We start from the raw sequence: 24,525 nt of genomic DNA, 5'->3' as shown, positions 1-24,525 counted from the left end.
TTGTGTTTGATTGCAGCATTTAAAAAAATGTCCAGAGAAAATAAACTCGTTTAAGACTTTTAGTTTTTCAGAATAGTTGTTTCAAGAGTTGAGGACACTGGGAGGAACATTAACAGTCAATTAAAAAGCAAATCAAAATTATAAAACTATTATAAAAAATGTAACTATTAGATAATGATATAAGAAATTATCAGTTGGGTAGGAAAGCTTTTTCTACAAAGCTCAAATATCTCAAACTCATAAAGGAAAATATTTAAAAATTTTACTTCATTAAATTAAAAATGTATATCACTTAAAACATAACTATAACTTCGTAGTAGAACAATGCCAATTACAATCGCATCTATTGGATTTGTAAATGTGTAAAAATTTCAAGTCACTGTGTTGGCTGAGAGCAAAGAGAACTTGAAGCACTTACTAATGGAGATCAAAGACTACAGCCTTCAGTATGGATTGCACCTCAACATAAAACCAAAAAAAAAAAAAAAACCAAACCCGGTGCCGTCGAGTCGATTCTGACTCATAGCAATCCTATAGGACAGAGTAGAACTGCCCCCTAGAGTTTCCAAGGAGCACCTGGAGGATTCGAACTGTCCACCCTTGGGTCAGCAGCCATAGCACTTAACCACTACGCCACCAGGGTTTCAACATAAAACAAAAATCCTAAAACCTGGACCAATAAGCAACATCATGATAAACGGAGTAAAGACCGAAGTTGTCAAGGATTTCATCTTACTTGGATTCACAATCAATGCCTATGGAAGCAGCAGTCAAATAATCAAAAGAGACATATTGCAAATCTGCCATGAAAGACCTCTTTAAAGTGCCACAAAGCAAAGATGTCACTGTGAGGACTAAGGTGCGCCTAACCCAACCCATGGTATTTTCATTTGCCTCATATACATGTGAAATCTGGACAATGAATAAGGAAGGCTGAAGAAGAATTGATGCCTTCAAATTATGGTGTTGGGGAAGAATGTTGAATATACCATGGACTGCCAGAAGAATGAACAAAGCTGTTTTGGAAGAAGGTGCAGCCAGAGTGCTCCTTGGAAGTAAGGATGCTGAAACTTTGTCTCATGCACTTTGGACATGTTTTCAGGAGGGACCAGTCCCTGGAGAAGGACATCAGGCTTGATAAGGCAGAGAATCAGTGAAAAAGAGGAAAACCCTTGATGAGATGGATTGACACAGTGGCTGCAACGATCGGCTTGAACACAGCAATGATTGTGAGGATGGCGTAGGACCAGGCAGTGTTTCGTTCTGTTGTACATAAGGCCGCTATGAGTCAGAACCAACTCGATGGCACCTAACAACAACAACGTGTTAGCAAGATTGTGTGTAAATGTACTATCTTTCATTGCTTGTGGGAAAATAAATCAGTCACGTTTCCATTTCTGGGATTTTAGCACTCTGTTACTTGTACAAGATTATTTACTTCTGCTTTGTTTACAATGTCAGAAATTGTAAACAACCTGGCCTTCCGTCCAAAGAGGACTTGTGAAATGAATTGAAGTACACGTACAGTATGGAATGATTGACTTATAGAGCTATAAAATGTTTGCTAAGCTTTTTGTGTACTAAACTGATTAGAACTTCTAGGTCTATGGTTAAGTGAAAAACAGCAAGATGGACAACCATATATATACCAACAATTGGCTAAATGGAGAGAAATACAGAGGTAGTCATTACAGAGGTAGTCATATATATTAAAAAAAAAAAAAGTCATATATATTAGGGAATACATATGAATGTTGGTAGAAATATGAATGTTAAAGGTGGTTCTGATGAGGGCTTAGAAAGACATGAAGAACATTTTATTGGAAACTGGAGTAAAGGCAGCCCTTGTTATGTAGTGGGAGAAACTTAACTGAGTTGTGTCCTACTATTGTATGGAAAGCATAATTTGTAAGCAATGAACTTTCATATGTAACTGAGAAGACTTCCAAGCAAAGTGTGGAAGGTGTGGTTTCGTTTCTCCATAATTTCTCCTCTGCAATTTCAGCAGACCCAGAAATAGAGATGGGGGTTATCTAAGAAAGATTTGTGGAGGATTCTCTTGTCTAATGGTGTGAATCCTTGTGATACACATGGGAGACCCCAAGGTTCTGAGACTGTTACAGCAGCAGGAACACTGCCAACCTGGACTAAAGACAGTGAAGGGACAAAATGAAGGAAGGCTGTTGGACTTCATTAGTAGCTTTATCAGCCCTTTAGGCAAGAAAAGGGCTGATAAAGCTACTCAACTGCAAACATGTGCTGCATTTCAACAAAAAGGAAGAATTACTCCTAGGGTGAAACATCAGCCCACAGAGGATTGTTCCTAGGCCTTGAAACCAAATAATATTTGCCCGGCTGGATTTCGATACTCCTTGAGACTGGTGACTCCTTTCTACTCCCCATTTTCTCCTTTTTGTAATAAGAATGTCTGTAACTGTTCCAAACATAATATTTAAAAAAAAATTTTATTTTTTATTGTGCTTTAGGTGAAGGTTTACAGAGCAAATTAGTTTCCCATTCAATAGTTTGTACATAAGGTGTTCCATGACATTTGTTGGATTATCCACAATATGTGAGCACTCTCCCCATTTCTGCCCTGGGTTCCTCATTTCCTTTTGTCTGGATTTGGGGGCCTGTCTATTGTTTCTATTGTTTGGCTGAAAGGCGGTCGCCGGGAATGGTTTCAGTTCTAGGTCAGAGCAGTGTCTTAAGGCCATAGTTCCGAGGGTACCTCCAGTCTCCGTCAGACCAATAGGCCTGGTCTTTTTTGTGAATTTGATTTTTTGTTCTGCATTTTTTTACCTCTCTGTCTAGGACCCTTTGTTGTGATACCAGTCAGAGCAGTCGATAGTGGTAGCTGGGCACCATCTAGTTCTTCTGGTCTTAGGGTTGTGTAGACTGTGGTTCATGTGGTCCATAAATCGTTTGGACTAATTGCTCTCTTGAGTCTTTGGTTTTCTTAGCTCTCCTTTGCAAAAGACGGGAAGAGAACATGAGCTGTATCTTAGATGGCTGCTTGCGAGTTTTTAAGATGCCAGACACTACTCACCAAAGTAGGATGCAGAATATTGTCTTTGTGAACTATGTTGTGCCAATTGACATAGATGTCCTCCATGTCTATGGTCCTTCGCCTTCAAGACTAGGAACTTTGTCCTTCAAGGTGCTTGGTTATGTCTAAGAAGTTCCCCTGACTGTGCCCATTGTGTGCTCTATTGTCTATTTTAATATACATGCAGCACCTACAATTATGTATGTGGAAATATCCACAACCAAAACTATATCTGCAGGTGTGTATGCACCCTTACACCCTCTTTAGATACCTATGTATCCATTTGTAAATTATTGTTTGTTAATACTGTTGTTGCAAGATTATCTGTGTTATAAAAAAAAAATTTTTTTTTTTTTTTTTTTGTTATAGCTGCCCTTTATTCTTGTGTCCCTCTCAGTGTCTTCCTTTGTCTTGGCTGTGTTGTACTGACTTCCCCAATATTGTGTATTGCCTTTCTCTTGACCGGTATTAACACGTCTTCTACCTGGTTAGTAATTTTCCCTGCCCTCCCATCTCTGTTAACCATTAAAGAATTTTTTTCTGTGTGTAATGTTTTTCTTGTTTTTTTTATAATAGTAATCTCATACAATATTTGTCCTTTTGTGATTGACTTGTTTCACTCAGTATAATGTCCTTCAAATTCATCCATGTTTTGTAGATTCATCATTATTCTTAATCGGTGTGTAGTAGTCCATTGCATGTATGTATATCAGTTTGTTTATCCACATATCTGCTGATGGAAGCACTTAGGTTGTTCCCAACATTTTGCTATTGTGAATAATGCTGCAATGAACACGGGGGTGGTTATGTCTATTCCTGCCGTGGCTCTTATTTCTTTAGGAGTGGGACTACTGGATCATATGTTATTTCTATTCCTAGGTTTGTAAGGAAATATATCATTTTCTATAGTGATTGTACCATTTCATAATCCCACCAGCAGTGTATAAGATTTCCAATCTCCCCATAACCTCATCAACATTTGTTATTTTTTTTTTTTTTGATTAGTGCTATTATTGTTGGGGCGAGATGTTATCTCATTGTAATTTGCATCTTTCTAATGGCTAATGATTGTGAGAATTTCTTCATGTGTTTGTTAGCTGCCTGAATGTCTTCTTTGGTAAAGTCTTAGTTCATACATATCCTTTACCCATTTTTCAATTGGATTGTTTGTCTTTCTGTAGTTCATCCTTCTGTTGTTGAAATTTTCTATAAATTTTAGAGATTAGACCCCTGTTGGATATGTCATAGCCAAAAATTTCTTCCCAGTCTGTAGGTATTCTCTTTACTCTTTCAGAGAAGTCTTTTAACTAGCATAAGTGTTTAAATTTTAGAAGGTCCCATTTATCTAGTTCTTATTCTGTGTTTTTGCATTTTAGTTATGTTTGGTATTCTATTAATGCCATATACTAAGGCCCCTGGTGTTGTGCCTTTTTTTTTTCCCCCATGATTTTTATAGCTTTAGTTTTTATATTTAGGTCTTTGGTCCATTTTGAGTTGGTTTTTGTGTATGGTGTGAAGCATGGGTCCTGTTTCATTTTCCTACAGATAGACATCCGATTTTGTCAGCACCATTTGTTTAAGAGATTGTCTCTTCCCCATTTAATGGACTTTGGCCCTTTGTCGAAGATCAGCTGTCCGTAGGTGGCTGGACTTACATCTGGTTTCTCAGTTCTGTGTTTCTGTCATCGTACCAGCACCAGGCTGTTTTGACTGCCTTGGCTATATAATAGTTTCTCAGATCGGGTATTGTGGGACTTTCTACTTTGTTCTTCTTCAGTAATGCTTTACTTATTGGGGCTTGTTTCCTTTTCATATAGAGTTGGTGATTACTTTTTCCATCTTGTTGAAGAATGCTGCTGGGTTTTGGATTGGGATTGCGTTATATCTATAGATTGCTTTGGGTAGTATTGATATTTTCACAATGTTAATTCTTCCTATCCAAAGCATGGTATGTTTTTCCATTTATGTAGTTTTCTTTTGGTTTGTTGCAGTAATGTTTTACAGTTTTTTTGCATAGGTCTTGTATGTCCCTGCTTAGATTTATTCGTAAGTATTTTATCTTTTGGGAGGCCGTTGTAAATGGCATTTTTTTTTTCTGATTTCCTTTTTTTGTTATGGGTCTATTCAGTTGTTCTACTTCTGAATGTGTTAGTTGAGGTAGGTAGTGTTTTTCCAGGAATTCATCCATTTCTTCTAGGTTTTCAAATTTGTTAGAGTACAATTTTTCATAATAATCTGAAATGATTCTTTTAATTTCATTTGGTTCTGTTGTGATGTGGTCCTTCTCATTTCTTATTCGGGTTATTTGTTTCCTTTCCTGTATTTCTTTAGTCAGTCTAGCCGATGGTTTATCAATTTTGTTAATTTTTTCAAAGAACCAGCTTTTGGCTTTGTTAATTCTTTCGATTGTTTTTCTGTTCTCTAATTCATTTAGTTCAGCTCTAATTTTTATTATTTGTTTTCTTCTGGTGCCTGATGGATTCTTTTGTTGCTCACTTCCTATTTGTTCAAGTTGTAGGGACAGTTCTCTGATTCTGGCTCTTTCTTCTTTTTGTATGTGTGCATTTATTGATATAAATTGGCCTCTGAGCACTGCTTTTGCTGTGTCCCAGAGGTTTTGATAGGAAGTATTTTCATTCTCGTTGCTTTCTATGAATTTCCTTATTCCCTCCTTGATGTCTTCTATAACCCAGTCTTTTTTCAGGAGGGTATTGTTCAGTTTCCAAGTATTTGATTTCTTTTCCCTAGTTTTTCTGTTATTGATCTCTAGTTTTATTGCCTTGTGGTCTGAGAAGATGCTTTGAAATATTTCAATGTTTTCGACTCTGCAAAGGTTTGTTTTATGACCTAATATGTGGTCTATTCTAGAGAATGTTCCATGTGCGCTAGAAAAAAAAGTATATTTTGCAGCAGTTGGGTGGAGAGTTCTGTATAAGTCAATGAGGTCAAGTTGGTTGATTGTTGTAATTAGATCTTCCGTGTCTCTGTTGAGCTTCTTACTGGATGTCCTGTCCTTCTCCAAAAGTGGTGTGTTGAAGTCTCCTACTATAATTGTGGAGGTATCTATCTCACTTTTCAATTCTGTTAAAATTTGATTTACGTATCTTGCAGCCCTGTCATTGGGTGCATAAATATTTAATATGGTTATGTCTTCCTGATCAATTGTCCCTTTTATCATTATATAGTGTCCTTCTTTATCCTTTGTGGTGGATTTAAGTCTAAAGTCTATTTTGTCAGAAATTAATATTGCTACTCCTCTTCTTTTTTGCTTCTTGTTTGCTTGATATACTTTTTTCCATCCTTTGAGTTTTAGTTTGTTTGTGTCTCTAAGTCTAAGGTGTGTCTCTTGTAGGCAGCATATAGATGGATCGTGTTTCTTTATCCAGTCTGTGACTCTCTGTCTCTTTACTGGTGCATTTAATCCATTTACATTCAGTGTAATTATAGATAAAAATGTGTTTAGTGCTGTCATTTTGATGTCTTTTTGTGTGTGTTGTTGACAATTTCATTTTTCCACTTATTTTGTGCTGAGATGTTTTTGTTTGTAAATTGTGTGTTCCTCTTTTTCATAGTAGTCGAATTTATGTTTGCTGAGTCGTTATGTTTTTCTTAATTTTTATTTTGAGTTATGGAATTGTTAGACCTCTTTGTGGTTACCTTAATATTTACCCCTATTTTTCTAAGTAAAAACCTATCTTGTGTCGTCCTATATCACCTTGTTTTCCTCTCCATATGGCAGTTCTATGCCTCCTGTATTTAGTCGCTCTTTTTGATTATTGTGATCTTTTACATAATGACTTCAATGATTCCCTGTTTTGAGCATTTTTTTCTTTTAAAATTAATCTGAATTTGTTTTTGTGATTTCCTTATTTCAGTTGATTTCAGGTTGTTCTGTTCTGTGACCTTGTGTTGTTATTTGATGTTATTGATATTCTGACCAATTTCCTTTAGTATTTCTTGTAGCTTTGGTTTGGTTTTTGCAAATTCTCTATGCTTGTGTTTATCTGTAAATGTTTTAATTTCGCCTTCATATTTGAGAGAGAGTTTTGCTGGATAAATGATCCTTAACTGGCCGTTTTTCTCCTGCAGTGCTCTATATATGTCATCCCATTGCCTTCTTGACTACATGGTTTATGCTGAGTAGTCTGAACTTATTGATTCTCCTTTGTAGGAGAGCTTTCTTTTATCCCTGGCTGCTTTTAAAATTTTCCCTTTATTTTTGGTTTTGGCAAGTTTGATGATAATATGTCTTGGTGATTTTCTTTTTGGATCAATCTTATATGGGGTTTGATGAACATCTTGGATAGCTATCCTTTTGTCTTTCATGAAGTCAGGGAAGTTTCCTGCCAACAGATCTTCAACTATTCTCTCTGTATTTTCTGTTATCCATCCTTGTTCTGGAACACCAATCACACGCAAGTTATTCTTCTTGATAGAGTCCCACATGATTCTTAGGGTTTCTTCCTTTTTTTTTTTTTAATTCTTTTATCTGATTTTTCTTCAGCTATATTGGTGTCAATTACTTTATCCTCCAACTGCCCCACTCTGCATTCCAATTCCTCGATTCTGCTCCTTTGACTTCCTATTTAGTTGTCTAATTTTGTAATTTTACTGTTAATTTTTTGGATTTCTGAATGCTCTCTATGGATTCTTGTAGCTTATTAATTTTTCCACTATGTTCTTGAATAATCTTTTTGATTTCTTCATCTGCTTTATCAGTGTGTTCCTTGGCTTTTTCTGTAGATTGCCTTATTTTGTTTATGAGGTCGTCCCTGATGTCTTGAAGCATTCTGTAAATTAGTTTTTTATATTCTGCATCTGGCAATTCCAGGATTGTGTCTTCATTTGGGAGAGATTTTGATTCTTTAATTTGGGGATTTGTAGAAGCAATCATGGTCTGCTTCTTTATGTGGTTTGATATCGACTGTTGTCTCCGAGTCATCTATAAGATATTGTAATGGTTTATTTTATATTTGCTCACTGAGGCTTATCTTGTTTTGTTTTCTTTCAATGTACATAGATGGGCTACTAGATCACGCTGTCTTGATTGTTGTAGGCTTTGAATCACTTATGTCCTCTTACCAGCTGGTTTGGGCCATTACCAGAAATATAAGTCTAAGAGTCCATTCACTATTCTTGAGTAGAATCTGATTTTGGGTCACCAAGTGTGTGGGGTAGACTGTCACCTATTTGCTTAGAGGAGTAATGGTGATAGTTGTGTGCAACAGATTCTAGTAGCAGCAGGGGGTCACATTCTGGGGGTGCAGGATGCTGACAGGCATCCCCCAAGTGCCAGTGAGGTAGGTGTGTCTCTATTCCTAAAGCACTTTGGTGGGTGGGCTCTGCAGCTGTACCTTAGGCACCCAAGGCATGTACCTCTACAGATAGGTAGATGTCACTATCCTCAGACCCCTATGGCAGAAGGTTAGGTGGTTTGGGTGGCGCTTCAGCCCTCAGTTCCCCGTTGTGGGTCAGTGAGGGCTCTGTTTAATAGGTAGAGATATCAGAGCTGGGAAACTTGTCTTTCCATTAATCCGCTAAAACGATTACAGTCAGATCCCTATCAAAATTGCCTTTGCATTATAATAGCCACCTTGTTCGCTGTAGGGATGAAAGCCCAAGACTGTGGATCTGAAATGCTTGGCTGGAGCTGGTTCTGTATTTTTAGTCCAATTTTGGAAAGTCAGGGAAGGATTCTTGGTCCTGGGTTTTTTGTAGCTGCTTCTCTCAAGCCAGGAGAATGGATTAGGAAAAGACGAAAGAAAGAAAGAAAAAAAACCGCAGCACACTTCACTCTCTGGCCCAGGAAATCCCAATGTTAATGAAGCTGCCTGGGAAGGGGAGGGGAGGGTTCAGATAAGTAGAATATAGACAAAGTTACTTATCTTGCTTGGGATGACTGTTTATCTGAGATTCCCGAGGGGCGTGTTGACTGTGTGCGCTGGCTGGGTAGAGATTGCCCCCGAGCGTCAGGCCTGCATCCTGTGCTTGCGCTGTCTCAGAAGCCACGGTCAGTTCCATCCCAGTTCAAAGCCCAGCGCCAAGGTTCCCCAGCTGGGACGCTGCACTACAAGTTCCAAAACCAGTTGCTGCCTCCCAGTGACTTCTCCTCCTGTCAGCCGCTTCGCTGCACTGCCTGCGTGCACTGGCTGGGCTTCCCCCAAGGTCACTTCTGGGAACTAGGGCTGCGTCCCGTGTTTGCGCCATCTCAGGATGCCGTGCTCAGCTCCCCTGCACCCAGTCCAAAGCCCGGCGCCAAGGTTTTCTGACTGGGACGCTGGCTCCAGGCTCTGACAACAGTCGCTGCTTCCCTGTGGTTGTTCGTTCTCTCGTTAGCCCCGTCAGTGTGCAACCTGCTTGCGCTGGCTGAGTCTCTACGGAGGTTACCCCAGGGGGATAGGGGTTAGGGCTGTGTCCCGTGCCTGCCCCACCTCAGCAAGCTGCAATCAGCCCCGCCACTCAGCACCAGGGAACCGCGGGGGCTCAAGGCTGTGGGGTGGGTTGCGGGTTCCAGAAGCGGTCACTCGTTCAGGATGCAGCTTTTCACTCACCTGCCACTCAGGTCAACTCTTTCGATCTGTGTTTAATGGTCAGGGTTCGTAGATTGTCATGTATGTGATCGATTCACTTGTTTTTCCGAGTCTTTGTTGCAAGAGGGATCCAAAGTAGCGTCTGCCTAGTCAGCCATCTTGGCCCCCTCCTGGAGTACAATTTAATAGTATTCTGTTATGATCTTTTTTACTTCAGTTGGTTGTGTTGTAATGTCACCAATCTCATTTCTTATTCAGGTTATTTGCTTCCTCTTTTGCTTTTCTTTTGTCAGTATGGTTGGTGGTTTGTTAATTTTATTGATCCTTTCAGCAAATTCTTGTTGATTCTATTGTTTTTCTGTTCTGTTTCATTTATTTCTACTCTAATCTTTATTATTTTCTTTCTTCTGATGACTGTGGGCTTCTTTTGTTGCTCTCTTTGTATTTGTCCACAGATGAGGAGGAATTTTGTTGCAGGATGGATCATACCCATAATCTCACCCATACCTGATTTGAATGACTAGATCTGGGATTTTGAGCTCATATTTAGATGAAATTTTGTACTTTGAGTTGATGGATTGAGACTTTTAGCAATGTTGGGATGGGGTGAATGTGGAAGAGATGTGAATTTGAGGGGGCAGTGGGCAGACTCTTGTGGGCTGAATGGTGACCCCCCAAAATAAGTTCAAATCCTAATTCCCAGAACCTGTGAATGTTACCTTATTTTGAAAAAGGGCCTTTGCTGATGTGATTAAGTTAAGTATCTTGAGATAAGGAGATCTAATGAAATCTAAATCCAAAACCTAGTATCCTTGAAAGCAACAAAAGAGAACACACAGACACATAGAAAAGAGAAAAACGTGAAAAAAAAATATGAAAGTGGTGTGGCCAAAAGCCAAGAAAGTTTGACACGTACTGGAAGGCAGAAAGAGGCATGGGGCAGAACCTCCCTGAGAGTCACTGGACGAAGTGTGGCTCTGTTGACACCTTTACTCCAGAATTCTGGCCTCTACAATTGTGAGAATAAATTTTTGTTGTTTTAAGTCAACAAGTTTGTGGTAATTTGTTACAACAATTTTAGGCAACTAGTATGCTTGGAAAACACCGTCAACACCAGATAGGAGACCTGCTGATTCTTACTGAACCTTGGGTTTTCTGACCCCAGAAAGCAGGCAGCACATAGCTGCCTCCCTAATTCTGTAGTCACAGCTTTCCCAGCTCACTGTCAATAGTCATAGAAGCATTTCTGGTGCATAATTAGAAAATTAATCATTCAGGCTGTAACTTAATTAGCTTATTTTTAAACATATTCAAGTATTTAATTAAAATAAAGTTGTAGAGAATCAAACAATAGCTTAAAGATGAAGAGCACCCTATTGGACTAATTTTATTTTTTTAATCATTTGGATATTAACTTATGTGTATGTATCAGAGAAAAACATTTGGCCCTTTATCCTTTGGTACTATAATGAATTTTCATCAGTTTTAAAATTGTTAATGAAAGGAGAAATAAAGATAAACACCCTATTTCAAAACTCCTAAGAGATTGTTTCCTTTATCCATCAGCATTGTTGTTGTTGTTAGCTATGGTCAGCTTGGCCCTAACTCATGACGATCCCATGCACCAGGGAACAAAATGCTGCCTAGTTCTGCACCATTTCCATGGTTGGTTAAAGTTTGACCATTATGATCCATAGGGTTTTCATTGGCTGACTGATCACCAAGTCTTTCTTCCTAGTCTGTCTTAGTCTGGAAGCTCCGCTGAAACCCGTCCAGCATCATAGCAACACACAGCCTGCTCTGACAGATGGTTGACGACTGTGCATGAGGTGCGTCAGCCTGGAACCAAATCCCTTTCTCCAGCATTGGAGTTAAGAATTCTACCAATGAACCGCTGAAAGCTGAAATAGTTCTCCTTAGGGGAAGCAAAACCTTCCAAAATGGTTAATCATCATCTACAAAGACATGGGGTTAACCGTATTGTTTAATGCCCTCGAACCAGACGGTTAACACAAAACCAAACAACCAAATCTTTTGCTGCCGAGTCAATTCCAACGCATGGCAATCTAATATATTACAGAGTAGAACTGCTCCATAGGGTTTTCTTGCCTATAATCTCGACAGCAATGGGTTTGGTTTATTTTCTTTTATTAACCTCATTGGGAGCAAGTCGTTAGAGGGTTAATCCCTTCTCAATCATATGGCTTATGTTAGTGCTCCACAGCATGGAAACAGATTGCTAGGCCTTTCTTCCAAGGTGCTGGTGGATGGTCTCAAGTTGCAAACCTTTAGGTTAGTAGTGAGTGCAAACCATTTGCACTTGCCAGGTATCTAGATGGTTAACTACAGATCAAAACTTGTTAGGGTAATTGTGGATTTAATAGGGCCTCAAGAGGAAACCCTGGTGGCGTAGTGGTTACGTACTATGACTGCTAACCAAAAGGTCAGCAGTTCAAACCTGCTAGGTGCTCCTTGGAAACTCTATGGGGCAGTTCTACTCTGCCCTATAGGGTCGCTATGAGTCGGAATCGACTGGACGGCAATGGGTTTAGTTTTGGTTTTTTTGCTAAACAAGAGATATAGATGTTATACATTAACAAATTTTCATGACAATTACAGCAACACAGCAATAATAGCTAATTTTATTTGACTGTTAACCAGTGCCTTACCCAAACCTAAGCATTTTATGACAGAATGAGAAGTGATTGACTAGTTTTTTGATAACTGGACATCTCCCTTATGTGGTTCAATCATGCCTAATACCTAGCCCTTGAGTTTCGCAGCACTGACACAGCCTGGGTCAGGCTTTCCTTCCTCATTGCTTGATAGTAGTTGTGTGCCCCAAGAAAGAAAATCAACTCACATGTCAAATAACAAATCATTTGAAGAGCATTAAATATTGGAATAGCCAGATTGATAATTTTACATTAACCTAACTTAATGCTCTGAAGTTGGTGCTACTATTATCCCCATTGGAGCCCTGGTGGTGTAGTGGTTAAGAGCTTGGCTGCTCACCAAAAGTTGGCAGTGCGAATCCACCAGCAGCTCCTTGGAAACCTTATGGGGCAGTTCTCCTCTGTCCTATAGGGTCACTATGAGTCAGAATCGATTCAACGGCAATGGGTTTGGTTTGTTTTCTTTTTTTATTACCCCCACTGGGAGCAAGTCCTTAGAAGCTTAACCCCGTCTCAGTCGTATGGCTTATGTTAGCACTCCCCAGCACTGGTCCTTTTTCCTAACGAGCAGGACAAGAGCTTTCTAAAAGCAACAGCTTTCGGTGCATATGTTGTTGTTGTTAGGTGCTGTGGAGCCTGTTCTGACTCATAGCACCCCTGTAGGATAAAGTACCAGATTCATTGCATCTGTCACCCCATTTAACAGCAGCCTCACTTTCTCCTTCTGTCATGTCAGTAAGGGAGTTATTATCAACTGCAATTATACATAAAGCAGTAAAATCCACAAAAGGCAAAGGAGAACGCAGCCCTCGATCTCATAAGACACCTAACATCAGTGTTTTAGATATTGCTTTTCCTGAGCAATCAATTTTAATCACAGCACACTAAGAAAGGGTGATCCAGTCTCCTTGCCATCTGTAAAGAATGAAATGACTCTTCTTTTAAAGAAGCCATTTCCGTAAACGGTATGATCTTAATACACTGGCTTTTAAAACTGCTTGCAGTTTTAGGCTCCATCATTTTGTAATTCCGAGCTGCTTCTATAAATCTAAGGATTCCTGGTGGCGCAGTGGTTAAGAGCTTGGCTGCTAACCAAAAGGTCAGCAATTCAAATCCATCAACTGTTCCTTGGAAACCCTATAAGGCAGTTCTACTCTGTCCTATAGGGTCACTATGGGTCAGAATTGACTCGATGGCAGTGGGTTTGGTTTGGTTTGGTCTATAAAAATGAAGTTATTGCAGTAAAGCCTTTTTAACAAGCTTGTGTCAGCCTGGCTGTTGACTCCCTCCCTATAGAGGGAAAACACTAGAACTAGGAAAAGCTGGAAAGTCCCCTGAGGTGAAAGGATTTGTTTTAAACTGGCTTGTGTGAGGCTGGTGACATTAGCCTAGGGTGAGAGGTAGCCAGGCACTGCATTAGGAGGATAAAGTAGAAAAGGGGCCTTTGAAGTGTTCTGTTGCTCCCCACCACTGTGTGGGGACACAGTGCTTGTGGGCCTCTGAATCTCAATTCCAGATGTGCCAGCTGTGCTCATGAGGAAAACCCAGTGCTGAGGAGGAGTTCCTGAGCTAGGAGAGAAAGGACGGAGCCGAAGGAGAGCTAAAGAGATAATGGCTAAGATGTTTCCAGAAGAGACTGAGAGGGAAGAAACCAAAAAAACCAAACCCACTGCCATCAAGTCAGTTCTGACTCATAGTGACCCTATGGGACAGAGCAGAACTGCCCCATAGTGTTTCCAAGGAGCAGCTAGTGAATTCAAATGGCCAACCTTTCGATTAGCAGCCAAACTCTTAACCACTGTGCCACCAGAGCTCCATTTGGTTTAGAGGTAGAGTGAATATGCTGAGTAAAAGCACAATGGGCCTATGTTGGGGGAAGATGATAGTGAGCGGAAGGCGGGGAAGAAGAGCTGTAGGAGGATGTCAAGCACTGCCGAGAGCTGCAACAGAAACTTGCACCCATGTGGTGATGTGTAATTAGGGCCACGTGGGAAGATAGAGCCTGGACCATTACACCATTCTGAGAAGCTGAAAGAAACTAGAGATAACCTAGCTCCACACTCCAGGTTCCATGACATAACGAGGAGTCTTCATTGTTGAAGGTCTTGTTAGTTAGGTGTGTTCTCTGACACTTGCAGCTGAAAGCGTGGCTAACTCCAGTGAGGCCAGTAAAATGAAGGCAGAGGGCAGGGTAATCATAAGAAATAGCCTTGGATTGGTAAAATCTGACTAGATACCAAGCTGAAGGATTTAGGTAAGAGTTGTGGTCATCATAATTTTAAAGATATTATTCTGGTATAATACATAAGATCTACTACAGAGAAAATAGAATAAAGAAAAATACACTAAATAGAAAATAGCTAGACTTGTGAGTAGATAAGAATCCAGACAGTGAAAATAAAAAAGAACAGGAAATTCTGAGCAAGTTTTACGGAAAGACCCCTTGGTGACTTCAGGCACAGCAATAAGGTAAACTATTTGGAACCCAGATGACCAAAATGATGGTGTTGCCATAGCAATGGTGGAGTTGTCAATAGAATGGGCATGGCTTAGCAATCATCCTCCACAACAGCATATCACGGCTCAGGTGTTTGTGCACGTGAACAAGCCCACAGCTGCATGTGGAAGTTTGAGGAGCACCCGCCGTCAAAGATGGTATAAGGCTCCTACTCATGACAAAAAAGGAAAGGGATATTCTTGAGATTTAAGAACAAACATATTTCTGTAGTAAGGGAGCAGAGCAAATTAACTGAGCAGCAACTGTCTGGGTTCCCAGAGCCATAATTATGTCAACTCATTTTTTTTATTATAATAGCCTTGTTCAATTAGTATTATTATTAGTACTGACAATTCAATTTTGAAGAAATTGAGGCCCAAATAGTTAAAGTAAAACTTACTTGTGGTCTAGAGCTATAAATGATGGAGCCAGTAGCAAAACAACTCAATATTAAAAAATCTGCCTTTAGTATCATCAGCAAACGTGTGGGGAGATAATGATTGAAGGACATCTGAAAGTCTCTTTTAATCTGGTCTGGAAATATTCACCTACTGTTTAAATGGTCTCCAAATCTCCTCTTGAGTTAGTCAGCGACTCATTTTACTTTAATATTTATAAATAGAGCTGATAATTTTGCCAGGATGGAACGTAGAACAGAACAAATAATCTTCATAAATAGGGGGATTAAGTTTTTTTTATCTTTACTCAGGACCTGGATCAAAGGTTTTCATGAATTTAGGGCACTACATTTCAGAGGAGAGTTGGAAAAGAAGTGGGAGTTAGTGGGAGTTTGCTGAAGTGGGGGCTGTGAGGGTTTGTGGGCAGGGATAGAGCATCAATTTAATTTACTGCCTCTACCCTTAAACCTCCCAGCTGGAGATATGGACCAATGCACAAAGGGTTCAAATTGGTAAAGCTGGTAAACAGCATGTTAAGCAACTCAGGGCATCTGTCTGTTGTGCTGAGGGGACCCTCCAGCCCCACTCACAGCAGGCACCATTGCGAGTTTTCTACCTGTGGACCAATGTCAGAGAGAGGACCAGGGAGTGACCTTCTGCCTCATCAAGGTATATTTCATAGTGAAGCTCTGTTATAGGCAAGCAGCTCACCTCATTGGTTAAGACCAGATGTTTCTCTTTTTTCCTCTGTAGTGTTACAGTTTGAAATACCAGTGGCAAAGCTTCCAGCATCATAACAACACGCAAGCCACCACAGTACAACAAGCTGACAGCCAGTGGAGGCACCTCTGGGATTTCAAATACCAACAGTGTCACCCAAAGTAGACAGGTTTCAGCAGAGCTTCCAGACTAAGACAGACTAGGAAGAAAGGCCTGTTCATCTACTTCCCAAAAATTAGCCAATGAAAACCTTACACACTACAACAGAATACTGCCCAATATGTTGTTCTTAGGTGCCACTGAGTCAGTTCTGACTCATAGCAATCCTATGTACAATAGAACAAAACAGCACCCAGTACTGTGCCATCCTCACAATTGCTATTATGCTTGAGCCCGTTGTCGAAGCCACTGTGTCAGCCCATCTCATTGAAGATCTTCTTCTTCACTTACCATCTACTTTACCAACTGTAATGTTCTTCCCTAGGGACTGATCCTTCCTGATAACATGTCCGAAGCATGTGAGTCGTAGTCTTGCCATCCTTGCTTCTAAGGAGCATTCTGGTTTTACTTCTTCCAAGACACATTTCTTTGTTCTTTTGGGAGCCCGTGGTATATTCAATATTCTTCACCAACACCAATATAGTGCTGGAAAATGAGCCCCCTAGGTTAGAAGACACTACACAATAGCTGCAACAGTGGACTCAAACATACCAACGATCGTGAATAAGGCCTAGGACCGGGCAACGTTTTGTTCATTTGTGCCTGGGGTCGCCATGAATCACGCATGCTTGACAGTAACTAGCAACAGCAAGTGTTGTACTGCACCTTTTGCCTGAGGCAGAAAGAGACTCTGTTTTCAAGCCTTGCTCAGTTACCAGCCAAGAATGAAATGCAAAGGGAAGTGTACTCAAATATGTGATTTACATGCTCTGGGCATTAGCCACTGACAACCAATAGACGGCAACGAAAAATTAATAGCATTAAGCACTGAGTGAGAATAAAAGGCAAAATATCCTTTTACAAGTAGATATAAATCAAAAGCCTTTTTGTTAGATGATCTATGTTAAATGGATATATGTACTTCAGGATACACAATGGGTTTCCTGGATATTTTAGATTTTTAAAATATGAGCTTGCGCACAGCTCTCCAAGATCTTTAGCCTTAAACAATGCCTAGGCTACTGATTTTGCAGTGCCTTCAATTCCCAAAGCTACCTCCAGGGTCTTCTGCTTCTCCCTACTTCCAGTCCATCCCTCTCAGGCCTCTATAACAGCTCTACAGCGCTAGATGGAAAGAGCACTGCCTCCCTTCACAGGAGCCCCTTGGTTAGCAGCCATGCTCTTAACCCGCGCCACCAGGGCTACCCTGTAATAGCAGGTGCAAGTAATTCCCTCAACTGGTTCCATCCATACCACAGAGCATGGAATTACCTGGTGCTTAAGGTCCCCGAGTGGTGCAAACATTTTGAACTAGACTACTAACCTGAAGGTTGGTAGTTCAAATTCACCCAACTGCCCCAGGAAAGACAGACCTAGTGATCTGCTTCTGTCCAGATTACAGCCAAGAAATCCTACAGAGCGGTTCTACTCTGTAGCACAGAATCAACTCAAAGGCAGTGGATTTTATTTATTTATTTTTGTTTTGTTTTTTTCTGCTGAAAGTCCTATAAGAATTCTGTACCACTACAGGGGATGAGGGGAGGCATTTTTCTTTCCTTCTTCTTTTTTTTTTTTTTTCACTGAGCCCAGAGGAGTTCTGTGGCACTTTCCTGCTTGTGGGTCAGATCATGCCTGGCTTAATGGGTCTGATTAAGAGCTTAGTTTCCAGGTGCTTGGTATCAGATTTGCCAGTTTTAGCCCTGCAGTTTCTGGGCCACCTGGATAATGTATCTCATTTACTAGTTGATCATTACTGCTTTGTTTTTGAGGGGCTACATTCTCCTGGCCTGGCCTCTGGTATTTGAACCACTGCTTTTGGCATCTTATGGAAAGCCCTATACCAAGACCATTGGTAATTTATGCAACCCCTCTCTTCCAAAATACACAGGAGAGCAACACCACGTGGATAATGATGGAAAGCCCTATACCAAGACCATTGGTAGTTTATGCAACCCCTCTCTTCCAAAATACACAGGAGAGCAACACCACGTGGATAATGAGAGATTGTGTAACCTTTTTTTTTTTGTGGGGGAGGGTGGAGTTAGAGGGGGTCAAGCTCCTGGGCCTAGCCCAAGTCAACCTCCACCTCATTTGGCTGCCGTGTGTCCTAAAATGGAATCGTGAAGGCTCCTGAAGCTCCAAACCCACCCACATCACTGTGCCTGGCACCTCGTCCCTAGGCAGTACAGAACATTTGCTACAAGGCTTTTGCCCCAGTTGGGGAGGAGTTTGGAATGGAGTGCTGATCCCAAATAAGGAGCTGGCTCTCAATGTGACCACAGCTTTTTCTGCACTCTTCCTCCATGGTCACCTGGGTAGGTCAGCCCAGAGTCCCAGACTTGGAGGAGTGGTTCCCAAGCTTTCAGAAGAGAAAAATCCCCTGTGGGGTTAAAACACATACATTCACATACCCCTCAAACTACAATAGTATATTGGGACCCAACCTAGACTCCATGACTCAGAACTTCCAGGGGAGGGGCCTGGGTGCTGTTCAAGTAAGCATTCTCCATGGGAATCTCCTCATCCGTGAGGGTGCAAGAAACCCCCACACTAGCACCTAGAGTAGGAACATGACCCATGTTGGCAAATTAGACTGTCACAAGCACCAAAGAGTAGGCACATGATCTGTTTTAGCCAATCAGATTCTTTCACTGCAGCGTTGGATCTGGGTCCTTACGGGATAGCACTGAGTAGAAGCCATGGCTTCCCCTTTCTCAGGGCTGGCCCTGCAGGAGACCTGGTAGCCTGACAACACTTGGATTTTTGTGAGTGGGTGCAGTAGCTTTCCAATAACAATTAAATTCAGAGACAGGGGTCTTTCGGGAAGTGTGTGTGTGTTTAAGCCTGTAACCAATAATCCTAACTAATACAGGGACGTGGGGAGGTAAGTATTAAAAAAAAAAAGTAATATAAACCACAATCCACCACAACCACTTCTGCCTGCCTAAGGGATTGTTTCCATTTATCTCCAGATTATCTGACCTGTTGCAAAGCAAAATAATGAGAAAAATTGCTTTGGGGGTGGACTTAGAGGGCCCAAGTGTTGGGTCTAGAAGAAGAATGTGACTGAAGTAGATAGGTAAGCTGCAGGAATGGAGGGCAGCAGGAGAGGAAGGTAGTCAGTTATAAGTACCATCAGTGGCCTGGCTGGAAGACTGAGAACATAGACATCGAGTTATGTTCAGTGTATGGAAGTAAGCACTTTCCTTTATATGGTGTGAGTGGTGCTTGTAAGAGTGGGGAAATCAGGTCAGTGTGCCTTGTGAGTAGGGTTACTGGATAATATACAGGATGCCCAGTTAAATTTTAATTTAGATAAACAATTTTTTTTTTTTAGTGTAAGGATGTTCCAAATGTTGCATGGGACATACTTCTGTAAAACATTATTCATTGTGTATCTGAAATTCAAATTTAACTGAAATCTGTGTTTTTATTTGCTAAGTCTGGCCACTCTACTTGGATAGTGGGGGCACACAGAGCATAAAGGAGAAGCCTATGTGGAATGGGAGGAGATGATCTTATCCTCCTTCCACCCGCACCATCCATGGAGACCTTGGGAAGGATGCTGGGCTTCCCACTGCCACTGGGGTGGGGTTAGAGCCAATTTCATCTGAATAGCCAAGCATCTGAATCAACCAGCTTTAATATATTTAATGCTAATGGGTGACAAAGAAAGTGGGAGAGAAAACTAATATACCTGAGTACCGGACACTTCACTAAGACATATGTAGGCTTTCACATGGGTCTTGCTGTAGAGGAATCCTAAGTACAGATGCGGAAAAGGGGCCTTGACAGGTGGAGATTTAGTAATTTGTCAAAGGTCATACAATTAGTAAGGGATGGAGGCAAGGAAGGAACCCAGGGATGTCTCACCTCAATTATTTTCCCACTATGATAAACTTTATATATCTTTCACTTTTCTCCTCGAGTCATGTCAGGCATGATTTATTCACCCTCCAGGTTCACCTAGGTTGAAGATGAGTTGAGTTCCTAGTTTCAAGCTCCTGTCTGGTTCCTCTATCCATCATTAAGTATGTGACGATGTCACAGTTGTAAATAAGATGGGGCCTCTGCCTCCACTGGGGCAGAGAAGGGGTATACATTGTGAGAGGTGCTATAATGGAATAATACAGAATTATTTGATGGGCAAATGAAAATTACCTCATTAAGGGGGTTGGGTAAGATGGCATAATGGAAAGATTTTCTGACAACTTGACTTTTAAGTTGAGCACCAAAGGTTGAATAGGAGTTACTTAGGGAAAGACGTGGGGAAAGGGAGGTGAGGGGGAGATCCTAGGTATAAGGAACAGCAGGCACAGTGGTCTTGAGGTGAGATAATACATGGTATATTCAAAAAGCAAGAAGGCCACTATGGCTGGAGATAAGAGTGGAAGAGCTGGTGGTCTGGGATATATCTGAGAGATAGAGCCTGAGGGTCTAGGTACCAATGCTGGGTTTTATTTTAAATAGAATAGTCTGGTAGGCCTTATGGCTGTTCTTTTCTAGCTGAGGCCTGCTGGCTGGGCCTGCTGGCTGGACCTGCTGCCTTTGCACAGCCCCAGCTACCCAATATACCCCTCCAGGACCACCTTCTTGAAGGATTACATTTCTCTCACCACCTCCATGTTTAGGGGGTCCAGCAATGACCACTGCTGGAATGGACCTCGCACTCTCATATGGCTTTGGACCCCTGGGTGCACCCTCTGCGCTGGCATATGTGACAGGGTCCCCTCTACCATTCCCTACTGGTCTGTCCTAGTCAGGTGAGTAGGTTTTGGTCCTACTCTAGCCCTTTTGTCTACCACTGGGTTGCCATATGTCCTGAATTCCCTGCCATACACCTTATGCCTACAGTCTGACTTGTCCCACCTCGCTCCTGAAAGGCATGTATCCAAGACCTGCAAATTACCTGTTGGTTTTTCATTTTTCAGGAAAAAGAAAGAAACAACAACAACAACAAAAATCCTTGGCCTATCTCATGTGATTATTGGCAAATGAATCTCCAGAGTGGGTAGATGGGGACCTTTGCACTCACTAGTGCTTTTAGAAAGAACCAATACTGCCTCAGTAGCTGGTGACAGGATGTATTCAAGTCCCAATCATGACACTCACTTACTTTCCACAACTTACTTATTCTCTCTGTGACTCAGTTCCCTCATTTGTAGAATGGGGATAACCACAGTGCCCAGATTTCAGGGCCATTGTGAGGATTTAGCTCAGTAACCCATGGGAAGCCCTTGAAAATGTGCCAGCCTTTGGTCTGTACCTGCCAGAGGCTGTGAAGATGAACTGTGGGGAACACTCTTTACCCTGAGCCTGAGTGAGGGTGGGAGAGTGTAGAATTCAGGCTGGAGCATTTCTAACTTGCTTTGCTCATGAGAAAAAGGATGGAAGGAGGAACAGGATCAAGGGAGGCTGAGTCTTGTAGGGAAGAAGAAGAGACGAGAAATGTCTTATGGGCATAGAATAATGCAGCACTGGGGAAAAGTGTTGGATGTGTAAAAACCCCTCAACTGAAAAACTACAAGAATCACAAACACGTTAATGAAAGTGGTAAAGAGGCTGAATTCTGAGTCATGGTTAATTAAGTGGGAAATAGAATCAGTCCCTGAAGTTACAAGCAGAGTTTAAACTCTTTTTTTTTTTTTTTATCTTGTTCTTCATGTCTTTCCTGTGACTAATACTGATGGGTTTGTCAGAGGGTGAATGGGTTTGTGTGGGGACAATCTTCCCTCCATTCTACTCAAACACCTGTTCAGACCCCATGATGCCTTTGTGTTACCACAGCTTACCTTCAAAGAGGACCTTCTTCGTGAGTGAAAAGTGTTTATTGTTTATCTAGGTGTGGAGGAAGGGAAGATGACTAGAACAATCTACCCTGGCTTTCAACCTGCTGCATTGTTTTTGAAGGAGGAAAGCCCATGCTGAAAAGAAGATGCAAATGTTTATGGAGATGTGTTCTGTGCCAGCACTTTACTATGAAGCACCTGGGAGCACAAAGAACAATAAAGCATAGACACTGTTCCCAAGTACTTCAAGGTAAAAGGAGACAAACATCTAAATTTAAGAGAAGAAAGACCACCTTGGAAATGACCAAGAAGTAGAAGCATGATTTCCTTCCCAATCTCAGACTTGGACCTGGCAGCAGGAAGCTGATACAGTTAATCCTGATAAAAAAAAGATAAAATGTTGATGTGCGAAGTGGAAGAATATTTGACTCCATGACACAACTGAACCAATTACACAGAGTCAGGAAGCAATACATGGTGTGTGGGCAGCCATATGCTGCTCTCTGTTAGGATCGTGCCAGCATAAGTGCAGAGCAAGGCATGATTGGAGAGGAGGCAGAAGCAGGCCATGAGGCATGACATGCTGAGATGGGGCCACAAGACAGTGTTAGGGATAAAAGTCAAATAGCCACATTTGCATCTTTAGAAAGATCCTACCATGGCAGTAACAATATATGAAGCACTAAAAACACAAACACATGATATAAAATACACCCGCTCCTCACTTATCGACATGGTTAGGTTCCAAAGACCAGGTTGTTATGCAAAAAAATCAGTGTTTGTGGGACACATATGTCCGTCCGGACCTGAGAGGCAGAAAATGTAGGTAAGCACTGTATATCCCACTGGTCATGAAAGGATTACTGCCAGACATACGTCATTAATGCACAAGAGTCAGATAGTAGATTTTTTATTGTTGTCATAAATGATAAGTGAGGAGTATGAGTATCTTTCATCTGCCAAAGAGGAGTTGCATAATAACACTCTTCCTTAGGGAAAAGGAGAAGAGTTAGAAGTTGGAAGAAAAATCACTGCCGCTTGGGGACATTACCTTAAACAGTTCCTGATCATATGCTACCTCTCGAAATGGTCAAACATTGACTAATTCTTTTTGGCCATTCTTTTGGTATTCCTTCCATCTTCTTTTAATGCTTCCAGTGTCATTTAATATTTTCTCCATAGAGTCCTTCACTATTGCAACTCGAGGCTTGAATTTGTTTTCAGTTCTTTCAGCTTGAGAAATGCTGAGCATGTTCTTACCTTTTGGTTTTATATCTCCAGCTCTTTGCACATGTCATTATAACAGTTTACTTTGTCTTCTCAAACCACCCTTTGAAATCTTCTGTTCAGTTCTTTTACTTCATCATTTCTTCCTTTTGCTTTAGCTGCTTGACATTTGAGAGGAAGTTTGAGAGTCTCCCCTGACATCCATCTTGGTCTTTTCTTCCTTTCTTGTCTTTTCAGTGACCTCTTACTTTCTTCATGTATGATGCCCTTGATGTCATTCCACAACTTGTCTGGTCTTCGGTCATTAGTGTTCAATGCAGGTTCGATAAACTCAAGGTCATACTTTGACTCTCGTGCACTTGCTCTGATTTTCTTCAGTTTCACCTTGAACTTGCATATGAGCAATTCATGGTTTCTACAACAGTCGGCCCCTGGCCTTGTTCTGACTGATGATATTGAGTTTTTCCATCACCTCATTCCACAGATGTAGTCAATTTGATTCCCATGTGTTCCATCTGGCGAGGTCCATGTGTATAGTCACCGTTTCTGTTGGTGAAAGAAGGCGTTTACAATGAAGAAGTTGTTGGTCTTGCAAAATTCTATCATTCAATATCCAGCATTGTTTCTATTACAAAGGCCATATATTCCAACTACCAATCCTTCTTCTTTGTTTCCAACTTTTGCATTCCAATCACCAGTAATTTTCAATGCATCCTGATTGCATGTTCGATCAATTTCAGACTGCAGCAGTTGATAAAAATCTTCTATTTATTCATCTTTGGCCTTAGTGGTTGGTGCGTAAATTTGAATAATAGTCGTATTAACTGGTCTTCTGTGTAGGCATATGGATATTATTCTATCACTGACAGCGTTGTACTACAGGATAGATCTTGAAACGTTCTTTTTGACGATGAATGAAACACCATTCCTCTTCGAGTTGTCATTCTCAGCATAGTAGACTATATGTCTGATTTAAAATGGCCAATACCAATCCATTTCAGCCCACTGACACCTAGGATATAGATGTTTATGCATTCCATTTCATTTGATGATTTTCAATCTTCCTAGATTCATACTTCATACATTCCAGGGTCCGATTATTAATGGATGTTTGCTGCTGTTTCTTCTCATTTTGAGTCATGCCTCATCAGCAAATGAAGGTCACAAAAGCTTTACTCAATCCACTTCATTAAGGTCGACTTTACTTTGAGGAGGCAGCTCCTTCCCAGTTGTCTTTTGAGTGCCTTCTAACCTGGGGGGCTCATCTTCGAGCAATATATCAGACAGTGTTCCACTGCTATTCATAAGGTTTTCACTGGCTAATGCTTTTCAGAAGTAGACTTCCGGGTCCTTCTTCCTAGTCTGGAAGCTCAGCTGAAACCTGTCCTCCATGGGTGACCCTGCTGGTCTCTGAATACTGGTGGCGTAGCTTCCAGCATCACAGCAACACAAAAGCCCCCACAGTATGACTAACTGACAGA

This window comes from Loxodonta africana, chromosome 9 (assembly GCF_030014295.1).
Source record: "Loxodonta africana isolate mLoxAfr1 chromosome 9, mLoxAfr1.hap2, whole genome shotgun sequence".
Classification (NCBI taxonomy): Eukaryota; Metazoa; Chordata; class Mammalia; order Proboscidea; family Elephantidae; genus Loxodonta; species Loxodonta africana.
This window is presented reverse-complemented; position numbering follows the sequence as displayed.